Source organism: Fukomys damarensis, unplaced genomic scaffold (genome assembly GCF_012274545.1).
Source record: "Fukomys damarensis isolate Sample0158 unplaced genomic scaffold, DMR_v1.0_HiC HiC_scaffold_7, whole genome shotgun sequence".
Taxonomy (NCBI): Eukaryota; Metazoa; Chordata; class Mammalia; order Rodentia; family Bathyergidae; genus Fukomys; species Fukomys damarensis.
Window position 1 is genome coordinate 13680633 of NW_022900919.1, and position 15310 is coordinate 13695942.

At 44.1% G+C, this 15310-nt stretch overlaps 1 pseudogene; it reads left to right on the forward strand.

The window, feature by feature from the left end:
* Positions 1–7768: 7768 nt before the first annotated feature.
* Positions 7769–8466, forward strand: LOC104860021 (annotated as a pseudogene).
* The last annotated feature ends 6844 nt before the right edge of the window (positions 8467–15310 follow it).

Sequence of the window (15310 nt, forward strand, 5' to 3'; positions counted from 1 at the left end):
TCCGTTCTGCTTAAAACGATGGAGAAAAATTCTGCTGTTTTATCCTAACTACTTTTAGCATAAATTCATAAATACTCTGGGAAACAGGAAAGCATGCCATCCATAGGTGAGCTATAATAAGAAATTCCTGTCAAATTAAAAGCAACTGGGAACCTGCATATTTAAGGGAAATTGGTAATACAAAGGATGAGAATCAAAATAAAAATCTCTTAATTGGTAGGGAGAAGAGACAGACTTTAAATATGAGAAAAAAGGATATTTGAAGACCTAGCCAAGAGGTCCAACATCTATTCCATAGAAGGAGAAAAGAAAAAATAGGTAACATCAAAGGGCTAATACAGAGAAATAAAAGCAAGAGCATTCAGATTAGAATGTCTAAGAACAAAATAAATAATATAAATTTTAAATTGCATTTCTTTAGAGAAGCTGAGATAAATCATTTATGTATAGAATGTATTTGAATCTTGGTGACCCCTGAGAGATCCACACTGGTAATTTCCCTATGTTACAGATGATGCCATGATAAGAAAGACTGAAATCAGTTGCCCAGGCCTGTACCACCAGCCATTAACGGAGCCAGGTACTTGATGAAAGGAATATTATAAGGCACATCTAGAAAAACAGCGCCTCACTTTTTAAAGAAAAGTGCACAAAACTGCTTTACCAGCACTGGGTTTCAGAAGACAAGAGCACCAAGTCATACAGAAATTGTCTTGAATCTAGACTCCTATTTGCTATAAAACTAACAACATAAAATCAAGTATTTTAATTATTACAGAAATCAAATGTTTACATCCAGGCTGTCATGGAAAATTCGTCAAGAATTATGGAAGAAAAATTAAAAATTAGCGCAGAAACAGAAAATAGGTGGGACTTAAGAAATATCAGCAAAAAAATGAATAAAGCTTAAAATTTAGTCTAAATTATATAGAAGGAGAAGGAAGAAGAAATAAACCTCTTGATAATTATAGTAGAGATGATGGTAAGGAGGAAAGGACAGGATGTTAAAGTCAAAGAGGAAAACATAAGAAAATTATAAAATAGGGCCGGGGATTTAGCTCAGTCATGCCACTGCCTACCTTGTAAGCACAAGGATCCAAGTTCAATCCCCCATACAAAAAAAAAAAAAAAAGAAAATTATAAAATATAAACAAATGAGAATGAAGATGCCATATACCAAAAATGTGTAGGAGGACAGCTAAGGCAATTCTAAGTGGAAACTTTACAGCTCTGTGCGTGTGTGCATACGTGTGTGTGTGAGAGACTTGTTCAAACATCACACACAGTGGAGAGCTAATTAATAAGAAGTGACACAAGTGGGAATAGTAGAAAAAGACCCCTGAAATTCCTCTCTGTTATTAAAGAAATGAAACTCTGGTGGAAACTATCAAATGCAACTTCTTTCAGAACTATGGAAGTGAACCAAAGGTTTACAGCAATCCATGGAGAATTTGCTCCAGAAAAATGGCTGAATTTCAGAAAGAAGAGCAAGCTTTGCAGCATTTTTATTTGACCTATGCCCAAGCCCCTCTATCTAGGCCTACATTGCCCTTAAAAATCTTGAGCCCTGAAATCCTGGTGAAAACCAGCAGATTGGCAGCTGCTAGGAGAGATAAAACGGGCCTAGGGTCTTCCAAAGCCTCATTCCTAAAGAACTGTCATAATCTGTCCCGTCCACTATTTCTCTGAACAATCCCATTCTCCAAGTTTGTCTTTATCTCACCTGACTCAGAACTTCTTTGCTACAAACAGATGCCCCTGAACTTTCGGCCAAAATAGTCAGCAGAAATTGTTCCAGTTTGTAGCTGCCCCTCTTGGCAATGATGCCAACTGTGCAAACAATAATGGGCCAATGGTAGAAGGAAAAGCAGAGGAATGAGATATCTGTGGCACATTACTGGGAGTGTGGAGGGCCACATGGAGGAGGAGAACTGTGCACACTTCCAGTACCAGTCAGAGAAGGCTCTGCACTCACACATCTCCCGACCCTGAGGCATTGCACAGCAGGAGGGGCAGGAGGTGTAATCTATTTGCTCAAGGACTGGAGAATGCTCCCAAAACATGCCACTCACAGACCGCCCTGAAATAAGTAACAGGGTCCTCTGGGCAGAAATGAAAAGGCATGAGTGAATAATTCAGACCTACAGGAAGAGGTAGCACAGTAAGGGTAACGACATAATTAAATAGAAAAGACAGGCACATTTATTTTTTTGTTTTTGTTTGCTTCTAGGACCCTTAGTTCTATCTGATTTAAAACATAACTGGATTTTAAAAAGTGATTTTAAACATTTTATAAAGTGGGAAATTACACAAAAATGTATAAGAGTATATACAAAGTATGTTATCTTGCTTGGGCTGCCATAACAAGATGCCACAGATTGAGTAACATTTGTTTATTACAGTCCACATTTATCACCTGGACTACCAAGTCCACGATAAAGGTGCCAACTAATTGGTTCCTAGCAAGGGTGCTTTTCCTTGCTTGTAAATGGCCACCATATTTTGCTATGCTGAGCATGCCCAAGAGAGAATGCTGGAGTTTCTTTCTTTTCCAAGGGTACCTGCCCTGTCGGGTTACATTCCCATACTTAGGACTCCATTTACCCTTCATCCCCACCCCACCCCGGCAGGCTCTGCTTAGGGCTATCTGTCAAATAATCGCCATTGTCAGCCAGACTGGATTAAGATACTCCTGGAGACATGATCAGATCATGCAGCTCTGAACTCACCAGTGGATTCACAGCTGAATGTGACCTTTCGGAGGACGTGGGTCACTGCAGCTAGACCTTAGAGGGTATAGCTCTTGCTAACTCTTCCCCTGGGCCTTGCTTCCCAACCACCATGAAGTGAGCTGTAACACCACCAGGCTCTTCCTCCCTGGCGTTTTTCCCTTGAAACCAGTGAGGATGGACTAAACCCTCTGAAACCATGAACCACAGTAAACTTGTCCTCCTCGAACTTGTGGGTGTCAGATATTGTGTCCCACCAATAGGAACGCTGATGCACACAAGCATCTACATCAATGTGGGGGAAGAGGGATGCAAATTTAGGCCACAACAAAAAGTTATAAAATATTAAAAAGGGTTTATTTAAAAAGCAATTCTGCAATATGTTGTTATTAGAGTCACCATGGTATACACTGGATTTCCAGAACTTGTTCATCTTGTAACTGAAGGTTTGTGCCCTCTGAATGACATCTCCCCATTTTTCTTACCCCTGGCTTCTAGCAACCACCTTTCTCCTCCATCTTTCTATAAATCCAATGTTTCTAGATTCCACACACAAATGAGATCATGCAGTATTTGTCTGGCTTATTTCACTTAGCATGATGCCCTCCAGAAATCTCCTAAGAGTATACCATACACATAAAATAAAAACTAATTATATGAGATGATGGAAATATTAATTAGCTTGATTGCAGAACTATTTCCCAAAATGTATATCAAAACATCATATTCTGCACCTTAAATATGTACAATTTTTATTTGTCAAATATACCTCAATAGAGCTAAAAAGGCTGATTATAAATGTTTAGTGTTGATGGGCACATTGTGTGTGCAAATAGTGATAATGAAGGCACAAAGATAAGAAGAGAGACATCTCCTTACAATGTTTTTATACGCTACTGAGACTAACTTCATGTTACTCTGAACTACAGTTTTATAAATTAAGATGTTAATAGTACATTTGGAACAGCCACTAAGGAAATAACTCAAAATATACATACAGTAAAAGAAACAAAAAGGGAATTTAAATGGTGCAGTAAGGTATATCAATTTAATACATCAGCAGGAGAAAAACTACAAAATGTGAAAAAATTATACTAAAAAATAAATACAAGTGGAAAAGAAACATATGAAACAATGATCAACCTGACTACTGAATAAGGACATGGTACTGTAAATGATGGGGTGGGCTTTAATCCACCAAATTAGCAAAATTTGAAGGCTGCCAACATAAGAGAAATGAGGAACATTATATGCTGGATGTGGGAGAGGAAACTGGTGCAGGCTTTGAAGAGAGCATTTTGGACATGTCCATCAAAATTCAAAATACACGTGATCTTTGACCCAGCAAAGCCATTCCAGGAACCTGACCATGTGCACCCGGAGACAAGTATGAGAACAGGACCTTGACAAGACCTTCATTTGAATGTAGGGTTTGAGTTTTTTCATCCTTCGAAAAAAATCTCTTCTGACAGTCAATTAAGATGATAGATGCAAAAATACTTTCTATATTTATAAGCCAACAACAATTAGCCTTTATTTGGTTTTTTTTATTCTTCTTCTTCTTCATAGTTGCTAGTAGAAGAAACCTTGCAGAAAGAGAGACTTTTGGGGGTAGGAAAAAGCTCCAGCCACCTGAATGTGGACAGAAAGCAGGGAGGAAGAGGGGAGGGGAGGTAAGGAAGGCTGCAGCCTTAGTATGTGTCCCTTTTCCAAGGCTACCTCCTGCCACCACCCCCAAAATATTATTATTACTAAACTCATCTGCAACATTTGATCCCTGTGTCCCAAATCAGTCCCCATGTACACCCAGGGGTGTGAGCCCCGGAAGAAGAAGAAAGAAAGCCCAGTGAGCATATACACAGGTTATTTCCACAGCACCTCTGAGCACCCAACACGGCTCTGAATGCCTCACATCTCTTAGATCATTTCATCCCCACTTCTAACTCTGAGGCAGGGGCTTTTCCTGTGTCCACTTCCACAGATGGGTGAATAGCAGCATGGAGTAAAAGGTAACCCAGCCTAGAGGCATGGAGAGCCTAAATCCCTTTGGTCTGCCTCCACAGTCCAGGCTCCATCTTGCCACCCAGGAAACTGGAATATGGCGAAAACAGCCAACTTCCACACTTCTAGGATATGGCCTGAGCCGCTGACTGAGGCTCTTGGCTCTCTCTCCCACGCCTGCTCACTCTGGGCTCTGACCTGAACATCACCGGAAATGTCACTCACTTCCTCCACCCCCACAAGCTCCGCCCTGAGGACGGCAACGCAACTGCCGTCCAAGAATTAGGATTCGCCCCCAGAACACTTGCCTGTGGCCTAACACCTGCCATTCATTAGACACTGCATGGGGTGAGCTGTCCTGGGACTGGGGACCTGTAGATGGCCACTGCCCCATTTCCAGGAGGCTAGACTGAGAGGAATTGTCCTGTTATTCTGATGGAACCCTCAATTTTCCCAGCTGCTCTGCAGAGTCTCCGTTCAGTAAGGTAACACCTGCTCCAACACTGATGTCAACACCTTCATCTTTCAGGGCAGCCTCAGTTCATGAACCCAACTTAGAGCAAGTTGCAAAACATTCAAGTATTGCAACTGTGATTTGTTGCATTAATACAAGACTTTCTGTGTAAGGAAATTTGCAAGTCCACAGAAATGCTCTATTAGCCCACAAGTCTTTTCTTAACCACTTTGCTAACAACCTTACGAAAGCCACGACCCTAAAACCAGTGCTATCAGTAAAGACTACTGCGTATATGTATATATGTGTGTGTATACATGTGGAAAGATTAATATGGGAAAATGTTCTAAACATTGTGTCAACATTTTAAAATGCCACTCATCTGAAAGAATGGAACTCAAGGAACGCACTTGTCAGAAATCATCGTGGCCTCCTTTCTCAGCCTGAATTTTGTTTTCTTTCTGGAATTTTTACTTCTAAATCCTTCATGCCTGTCACCAAACCATTTTACTCATCCCAGCATCCCTCTCCTTGGTCTTTCCCTCACTTACCCGTCTTGCAATAACAGCTTCTCCTTTTCCTCTCATTAAATCCACTTCTGCCACTCCTCTCTGCTCTCACCCACTCGCCCTGGGTCCTCTTGACTCTCGCCATCCTTTCAAGCCTACTGTACAAAGGACACTTGTGCAGCCCCATGGGCATCAAAGGGTGAAAGCAGCACATCGAGTCCTGGAGGAACTCAGAGTCGATTTGGAAATTCAGGGTACACACACAGCATGCTCGTAAATGGGCTCTCTGAGGGGGAAAAACCTTTGATGTACAACGTTGCCAATTTCCATGCTATAAAATATTCCCACCATGGCCGGGACTAACATGGTGTCACCCAGCCAAGAGTGGGAAAGAGGCACAGAAACTGGCTCCAGGACACAACTACGTAGCCTTATGCATGTGAAAAGCTAAAACACATATGTGCATGTGTGAGCATATACACACTTGTCCGTAAATAACTATGTATTCTAGCTTTTCAGATACATTCAATCAGATATATAGACAGACAGGCAGAGACAAATAGGAGCAGAAATTTGGGAGCAGAGTCACGTCATCAGCAGCAGCAGCAGCAGTAGTAGCAGTAGTAGTAGTAGTTGGATTTACTGAACATCACCGTGTGCCCAGAGGCTGAGTTCAAGGTACTATTTCACCACACACTCCTAGGAAGAGGTATCATCAGTGCCATTATCTTACAGCCTCACTTTTGCAAAGCTGGAATCTGGGAGAGGGAGTTCATTTGCCTTCATTCAGTGCAGTAAATGACAGAGCTGCCGGATTGCAGAGCCTAGGATCTGACAACTGTCCTCTCCTGCCCGTTCCTGGCAGAGAGCCAGGCCTTGAGAGTTTGTGCAATGGTTTCCAGGGACATGAGCTCCTGTGAGCCGTGTGACCACACAGCCATCCCACTGTGCATGCCCCTCTCCAGGACACCCCAAAGGTAGCTGTACAGCAACCCAAAATTGCTCCTTGAATTCTATATAACTGTCCGTTTATTTTCTCCTCTTTCCTACCAAAATCCTCTGTCTTTATTTTACTTGATTTTATTTTTAGCTATAGCTTTCTTATGCCTATTTTTTTAATAATTTGTTTCCCAACCTTGTTTCTCACTTTTCTCCATGTTCATTCATTCACAATCCCTCATGATGAAAATGAGAAGAGAGGAAGCTGGAAAGAAGGGTCGGGCTGTGTCCCCAGGATGAGCCGCCATTCCGCAGGCACAGCCATATCTGTAATAGAAGTGTTGGTAAAGAAATTTTGTGCTACTTGCCCCACTTCCTTGACCCAGAGAAGCCTGAATCTAGTTCTACAACAGAAGGACTTGAGAAAAGTGGACAGAACTCAGTAGAACACTATAAAAATGATTTTAAAAATTGATAAATGAAACCACCAATGGAAAGTTAACACCCCAAGAATCTTCCTACAGATGCAGAAGGGAGAATAAAAAATAGCTCTGGTGGGCCAGGGATTTAGCTCAGTGGTTCCACCACCTACCTCACAAGCACTAGGTCCTGAGTTCAATCCCTGGTACAAAGAAAAGAAGCTCTGGACCTCTTATCCTGTGAGAGAGACTTGGTCCAAAGTGAGGAGACCCATACAAGTACTATGTTAGAGGTAAACTATGGGGTGACTGCTAAGACTGTGGGATGTGATAAGGGAAACTGATGATTTTGACAGTCTCCAGCCCGGATAACTGGGGGGAAATGATGCTACCCGTAGATGAGACAGAAGGAGACAGAAAGTGAAATATTTTCTTGGTTGGAAGAAAAATGGTAAACTTAATTTGGAGCCTCCACTAGGATAGCAGAAATCCCGATTGGTGACTCCAAAGAGAAATATAGGAAATAGCGTTTTTGAAGCACTAAGGGCGAATTGGATCTCCATGGAAGACTTTCACTCAGAGTGAGGGGCTTGGTTCCTCTCAAGAAGCCATACTTGAATGGTAGGGGCTGCTGAGGGAGAAAGTGTCCACCAGGTGACTGCTCCAGAGTCTACCAAGGAGCCCTTCTCCAGGTAAGACCGCTGAAGATGCAATTTGGAAGAAATGGAAGAGGAAATACAGCTTAAGAAGAGAAAAAGATGAAGAAATGTGAATAAAGATCCTGCAAAGGAAGATATGGAAAAAGCTAAGAGGAGAGTCTGCCCTCCAGCAGAGAAACTGTCTCCAAATCCCCCCAAACTGACAAGAGATGAACGCCGTCATTGATACTGTGGTGACCTACAAAGATACTTCAGGGCGCCAGCTCGGTGCAGTCTTCATTCCAGGAAAGAGTTACCAGAACACCATGAACTAACTAGGAAGCCAGTGGATTTCAAAAAAAATAAAGGAAAGAATTCATAATCACAAGTACCGGAGCCTGGGTGACCTGGAGAGAGATGTCGTGCTTCTTTGTCACAACGCTCAGACGTTCAGCTTCGGAGGGATCCCAGATCTATGAAGGCTCCATCATCTTAGAGTCAGTGTTGAGGAGTGCGCAGCAGAAAACTGCCAAAGAGGATGAAAGGAAGGAGGAAAGCAAGGAAGAAGAGGAAGAGGAAGAGGAGACCGAGTCTGAAGCAAAATCTGGCCAGGTGAACATCAAGCTCAATAATAAAGATGAGAAAGGTCAGGACAAAGGGAAAGGAAAGAAAAGGTCAAATCAAGGAAAAGCAAAGCCTGTCGTGAGTGACTTTGACAGCAATGAAGAACAGGATGAAAAGGAATAGTTAGAAGCAAGCGGGACCAATGATGAGTGATCCTTGTGGATATTTTATCCACAGTAGGACTGAATACTTTCCTCCCCTCTCTCATTTCTACCCAGCGAGTTCACCTGTCATTTGGGCACTGGGTTCTTTCTGCATCCTCCTCATCATCATCTTATAAACCAGCTCTAGAATAGTGCCAGAAAAACATGGTATCATGGAGCAAAACACACATGCAAATATTTGTAACATATTGTGACCAAATGGGCCTCAAAGATGCAAAGATTAAAACAAAAGCTTTCGATGGAAAATGAGGGTGGATAGTATATTTCTATGGGCAGGTCTGATTTAGTAATGGTTTGTGCCTAGTTTTATCACCTTTTTGGATGAGATTTTTGTCTATTGTAACAGGTAACCAGAAGCCATTAAAAGCCACTGGCTTTTTCTTTATTTAAGAAAACCATAAAATCTTATTCTACCAGAGTTTTACATAGTATGGGAGCCTTCAGAAAAAGGTCCCAATGATTGCAACATTTTTTGCTTATATTTGATAAAGAATGGGCAGTGTGTGTGTGGAATTATGATTGGGCAAATTCTTTAGCACGACTCTGTGTCTTCAATTCTTTCTTCAAGATATATAACAAGATATATGCTGTTATCTGAAAGTCTTCAGGGGGGAAAAGGCAAGTAAATTATGTATATGGCTTCGGGGATAAAAAGAGAAGAAAGTGAGAGATTTACCTTTCAAATATGCCATATTTTGGAGATCATGATCTCATCCTTTCAAGGGTTTGTCTAGGGTTTATTATACTCATCCTGACTTATTATAATATAGCTTAGACTTATGCTAACATAACTATAGGGAGAAACTAAAATGTAAAAGCCTTGTCGATATTTAGATCTATTTCTTCTTCCTTCTTCTAATGACATCATTGTTATTGATATTACATCTACATGTCACATGCCCAAAAATATATAGCTACAAGTAGTAATTTATAAACTTCTTACACTATAGACACATATATTTATATGTTTATATAAATATAAACATATTTAGTGAGATTTCTATATTAAATTTGTTATTGGAAATCTTTAGTTCTCTCTACTTATACCTTTGTCATCTTTGGATATGAGTGGCTTGTTTTGTTTCTTTTTTTTCCTCATTGAGTGTATTGGTACTTTTTAGGTATACAGTACAGTTACATTTATCATTGGGATCTTGTACCTTTACATAACAAATCTTGGTTCTCATTTTTTCCCCATACCCCTGCCCTCCCTGCACCCCCTCCCCCCTCCCCTATTTACAAAGACTTTGTTTTCATTTTTTTCCTTTTCTCATACTTCTTTTCCCTTATTTTAATTTTTATCAGGCAATTTTCAAGATTTTTATTTGTTCAGTATTTTTTTACACTGTGGTACTTATAAGTAACTTTAATAGGTGATAAATGTACACTAGTTCAATTTCATTTACCTATACATTTTCCACTTTATGATCTGAAAAACTCTTTTTGAATTGTATAAGATTTAGGTCTGCTGTAGCATTGCTTCATGTTCTTGAACCTTGGTTTTTATAAAGTTTTGTTGAAAATGCTATTGAATATTAGAATCTATATATATTGTACTGCATGGCTTCTTTTGTCCACCTGATTTCCTGTGTTACCAACGTGTATTGTCTCTTTCTCCCTATAGTGTACTTAATCTTTGCTTTCTTTGCCCAGTGTTTTTAGTTGCAAGTCACAAGTCTGAGGCAAATAAAATTCTAGTAATTTTGAAAAAAATAGCTCTCCACCAATGTGAGGAATAAAAGACTAATACTCCTTTAGTAGTTGCTATATGCTGGGTGCTACATTTGCCATTTTATTATCTACATTGTCTTAAATAACTTGCAACAGCCTTCTAAGGAGGCCTTATTCATCTCCACACTGTCAGATGGCAGCATGAGGTCCACAGGTTTGGCCCCTTGTTGCAGACAGCCTAGTTGGCAGGTGAAGTCACAAAGTAAATTCCTGTCCCACAGAGCTCTTGAGCCCATGCCTCTTTCCCTGTAAAATTCACTTCCTACCAAAGCAATAGTTTCGTATCATAGCACTATTGACATTTGAGGTCAGTTAATTCTTTGGGAATGGTCCTGCACACTAGGATGTTTAACCTGGGCCTCCACCCTCCAGATGCAAGTAGCACCTGCAACATTCACCAGCTGTGACAACCAAAAGTGTCTCTGGACACGGCCAAATGTCCTCTGGGACAAAATCCCTTGTAGTTAAGAAGCAGATGTTTGAGGCTGGGGATTTAGCTCAGTGGTTCTGCTGCCTTCCTTGCAAATACAAGGTCCCAAGTTTGATCCCCGGTACCATAAAAAAATAAGGTAACTAAAGAAGCAGATGTTTATAGCATATCTACTACCCAACTGGCCTCCATTTCACTAAAGGATTTTTTTAGTTGTTTCTAATTGTTCAGGAATTACATAAAAATGTACTGACCACCTATGCTATAAATTTGGTGCATTTTACCATATGATGGGCTTCCTGAAAGGTGGAGAATAAGCCAGGTGGGGTGGCACACACCTGTAATCCCAGGACTTGGGAGGTTGAGGCAGGAGGATCGCCATGAGTTTGAGGCCAGCCTGGGCTGTGTAGTGAGTTCAAGGCCAACCTGAACTACATAGCGAGACCCTCTCTCAAAATTAAAAAGCAAAGATTTGCTAAGCTATCATTCTAAGGGCTTAATATGATTAACGAATTTAATCCTCACAGGGGCTATGAGACTGTTAAACCAGTTTTTGCTGATATCAGTTCTTTAACCCTTGGGAGCAGAGCCAATCACCACAAAGGTTATTCCAGCCAAGAAAGGGTCTTTATTCAGTGGCCAAAGAAGGCCGAAACTCAGGAGACAAGCTCGCAGATCATTTGCCCACCCTACCCCACACACACACACAAGCAGGTGAAAGAGGTGAGTTTGTGTGCTTTCATAGGGTGGGAAGGAGCAGGTGGATTCATAAGTGGGTAGAATATGTGTGGCTTTTCAAGGAAGGCATCACTATGTCTCTAAGAATTTTGTTTCTCCTTTCTCCCTTGACCGTGTTTGGCCAATTCCAGGGGTGGTCATGAAAACTATAAACTTTGGCACTGTTGGGTGGCAACTTTATATGGAGAAGTGTTACTGAAACTGGAGAGCAACCAGCAGTCAAGAGGGTGGCCAAGTCAGTTTGAACCAGCCTGGCTCTGCTGGTCTAATATCTTGTTATTCACAGAAGCTGACCATCATAACGTAAATCAAGCATATTGAGGGCAGGTGCTGGTCATGCAGAGATTCTTGGATCAGGGCTCAGGAAAGAGAAGCAAGGAAGAAGAGGAGGGGAAAGGAGGCAGAAATTGGGAGAGGGAATTTCCTGGTAAGCAAAGGTGACAAAGTAGGCACTGTGATTATTCCCATCTTACAGCTAAGAAAACTGAGGCCAGAGGGACTAAGGAGACATCTCAAGGTTGCACACCCAGGAAGTGGCAGGTTTGAGATCTGACCTGGGCAGAGGGCTGCTGAAGCCTGTATTCCTGATTCCTAGCTGATCCTGCATTCCGACACCCAAAAGCCAACAATTTATCATCCTGGGTAACACAAACAAGACCTTCTGCTCCGAAGCAATGGTCTTTGCCAGTATTAGTCCTGCACACGGACTCACATCTTCTGGCAGCACCCAGAGCCCTTCCTCTAGCACAGAGCCCAAGAAGACCCAAACACGCGCAGCCGTCCCTGGGTTAGCAACATCTTTAGAAGAATCACCTGAGCATCTTCTCTGAAATACGAACTCCCCAGGGATGCTGCCTCCTGTGCCCAGGCAGAGGGCAGGGATCTACACTGCAGAAGGTGCCCAGTTCTGATGGATCCGATGAGGCAGCTCGAGGCACCCCCTCGGGAAATGTAGTCCTGGGAGCTGGGCCAAGGCCAGCGTGAAACGCCTCTAATACCCAGGTGAGACATTAAATAGCTTCCGTCCTGGGGCTCACTCCAGCTAGTACAGGTTGCCTGAGCCAGCACTTGAGATCAGCAGAGTTGGATGGTTGATTAGCACCGCCTGAAAGTGGTGCAGGAATAAGGGTAAGGAGATGCTGCTGTCCTAAGTCAAGAGCCAACATGAGTCGCACAGCCAATCCAGACTGCTCGATATCAGCCTCCCGTAGCTTCAGGCAAGAGGCCTTAATTTAAAAGCTACACTCCTTTTGCTAGGCACTGGCTGTGATTAGTGTGCACTGTGCAATTTTCCTTACAGTGGTTATTAAGATGATAAAAGCAAGACTAAAAACTTGTGTGTTATTGATGGCAGCCATCCCAGACCTGCTGTTATGTTTTCAATGCCTCCTCCTGCAGCTTCCCACTGGTGCCCAAGGCGAATGTCATCCTCCTACTGAGCACATGTTCATGTGTTAGTAAGCTTTCCCATCACTGGGACAAAATACTCGACACCTCAAACTTAAAGGAGGAGAGGTTCGATTCGGCTCACAGTTCAGGAGATTTAGTCCACGGTCAGCTGGCTCCAAGGCAGGAACATCATAGCAGAAAGACCACGGGAAAACACAGCTGCTTAGCTCAGGAAGCAGAGTAAGGGAAAGAAAAGTGCCAGAAAGGAAGGGGTGAGGGACCAGACTTAGACAGACCCAGTAGGTCACGCCTCCGTGACCCAGCACAACTCACCCAGACACGTGGTCTGTGATCCCCTAGGTGGCTCTCAGGTCAGTCCAGTCTAGATTAACTGTCACAGTCCGCGATGCAGCACAGGGCCTGGGCTGTGCAGGTTGCCAGAACAGGTTTTCTGCTCCGCTTTGCCCCTTGAGGATGAGCCCAGCCAGAAGACCTAGACAAGAGGAGGGCCAAGCCCTCCCAGACTGGGGGAAGATAAACACCACGTGCAGCAGGAGCTACAGCTGCACCCACCTTGTGCACCGCGGCCCTTCCCATCCCCAACACCCAGCTGAAGGCCAAGGGCATGAAAGATAAAACTAATGAACTAATAACTGCAGAAGGAAAGACAGACCTGACCGTCGATGTGACAAATGGAAAACAGGTCGCAAATGGCCTGGCCCCTGACCCTTGTGTAGAATGGCTAAGAGTCCCAAATGAGGGCTGTCACCTGCAGCAGGTCTGTGGAGACTTTGAGGATGTGGCCCCATACAACTGTGCCAACTGCATGACCTGGATTGACGTCCCCGTGGGTTGGGTTGGGTTTGGTTTGGTTTTGAGACTTTCTGAGTGACTTCAGTGCTAGGGAAATGAATCAGAGAAGAGTATTTAAAACCAGTATGGGGAGACCTATGGTACTTGTGCTACGCCCAGGGCTTCACAGGAATTTCTTCTTCTTGTCTCCTTGACAGTCCTGAGGGAGGAGCTGTGATCATCCCCACTTCACAGATTAGAAAACAAGAGCGGAGTCTGTCCCCCCACGAAGTTTCTCCTGACCACCCAGCTGACAGCTCCGTTCCCCTCCTGTCACTGCCCACGTCCCCACAGCTCCAGCTGCCGGTGCTTCTCCACCTGTCCTTGCAACAGGCATGACTCACACGTGCTCTTGGCTTCCCAGGCCTGCCACAGCAAAGTCACATAGACAGGGTGGCTTAAATGACAAATGGATCTTCTCATAATTCCGGAGGAGGGAGTCTGCGGGCAAGGCTTCAGCAGGGCGGCCTCTCTGCCACTTCCTCCCCTGTCTCCACACGGTCATCCCTGTGTGGGTCTGCTTCCTAATCTCCTCTCCCATCAGAGATCAGTGCTGGCTTGGGCCAGGGATTTAGCTCAGTGGCCTCAGGTTTGATCCCCTGTACCAAAAAAACAAAAAAATGCTCACCAAAGACCAGTGCTGGCTCTAAGAACCTCAGTTTGACTGAATCACCACCTTAAAGACCTTCTGTTCTAGTACAGTCGCATTCTGAGGTGCTGAGGGCTAGGACTTGCATTCTGGGGAGGCACAGTTCAGTACATCACACCTGTGACTCATGGTTCGCAGTCCACAGGACAGAGTCACATTCATACCCGGGCCTCCTCCTCCAGCTGCACAATAAACATAGCAGTAAGAGCCATCATCGTCACCAACATTGCCATCGTTGTTGTTACAATCATCTTCTGATGCCCTGGCTCAGAAAGCTTACCGTTTTGCCCAGGGAATGCAGGAAGCCAGGGCTGCAGCCCAGGGCCTTCCGACTTCTTTGTGAGATGCAGTGACAGTGGTGTCACTGGCGCCCTCGAACCTTACAGGTCAGTAAGCAGACCCCAGAACATCCTCGTCTCTGGGCCAGCGTCTACACAGGAACCCTGCGGGGACACCTGGGCAGCCCTCGTGGTCACGCAGCTATTCTGAGACCCAGCTCGGGGGTGGGTGGTTTCCTCACCTGTGTGTGCAGACCACCCCTGAGGAGAGGGTGACCTGAGGGCTCCATGAGATGACAGTGCAAGGCCAGCCCCCTGCCTGCCCCAAGTAGGGACTCTCCTCTCTCCAGGCACCCTGAACCGCTCCGTAACTCAGCAGCCTCCCTCAGCCTGGGGACAACTAGCCCCTCCCAGAAGGGGAAGTTTCCTCCACATCCAAGGGGCTGCTCCACACATCTGACACAACAGCACCATCTGTGACTGCCAAAGGCCAGAGGAAAGGGCTGGGTCTGAGGCCCCCACTCCCAGCCCTTGTAGGCACCCTCTGAATTTCATCCTCGGGTCCCTCCTGGCCTGCCATGTTGCAGGTCACTGCTGCCCGGCCTTGAACTTTGCGGCGGGCAGAGCCAGAAGCACCACGATGGGGCCTCTGGACTAGTCTGCAAGACTCCCCGCCCTCCTGCAGCCTAGGAGCCTGGCCCTACACCACAAGCTGTCTCCAAGGATGGCAGAGACAGGGTGACCTCTTCTCTCCAAGGCCAGCTCA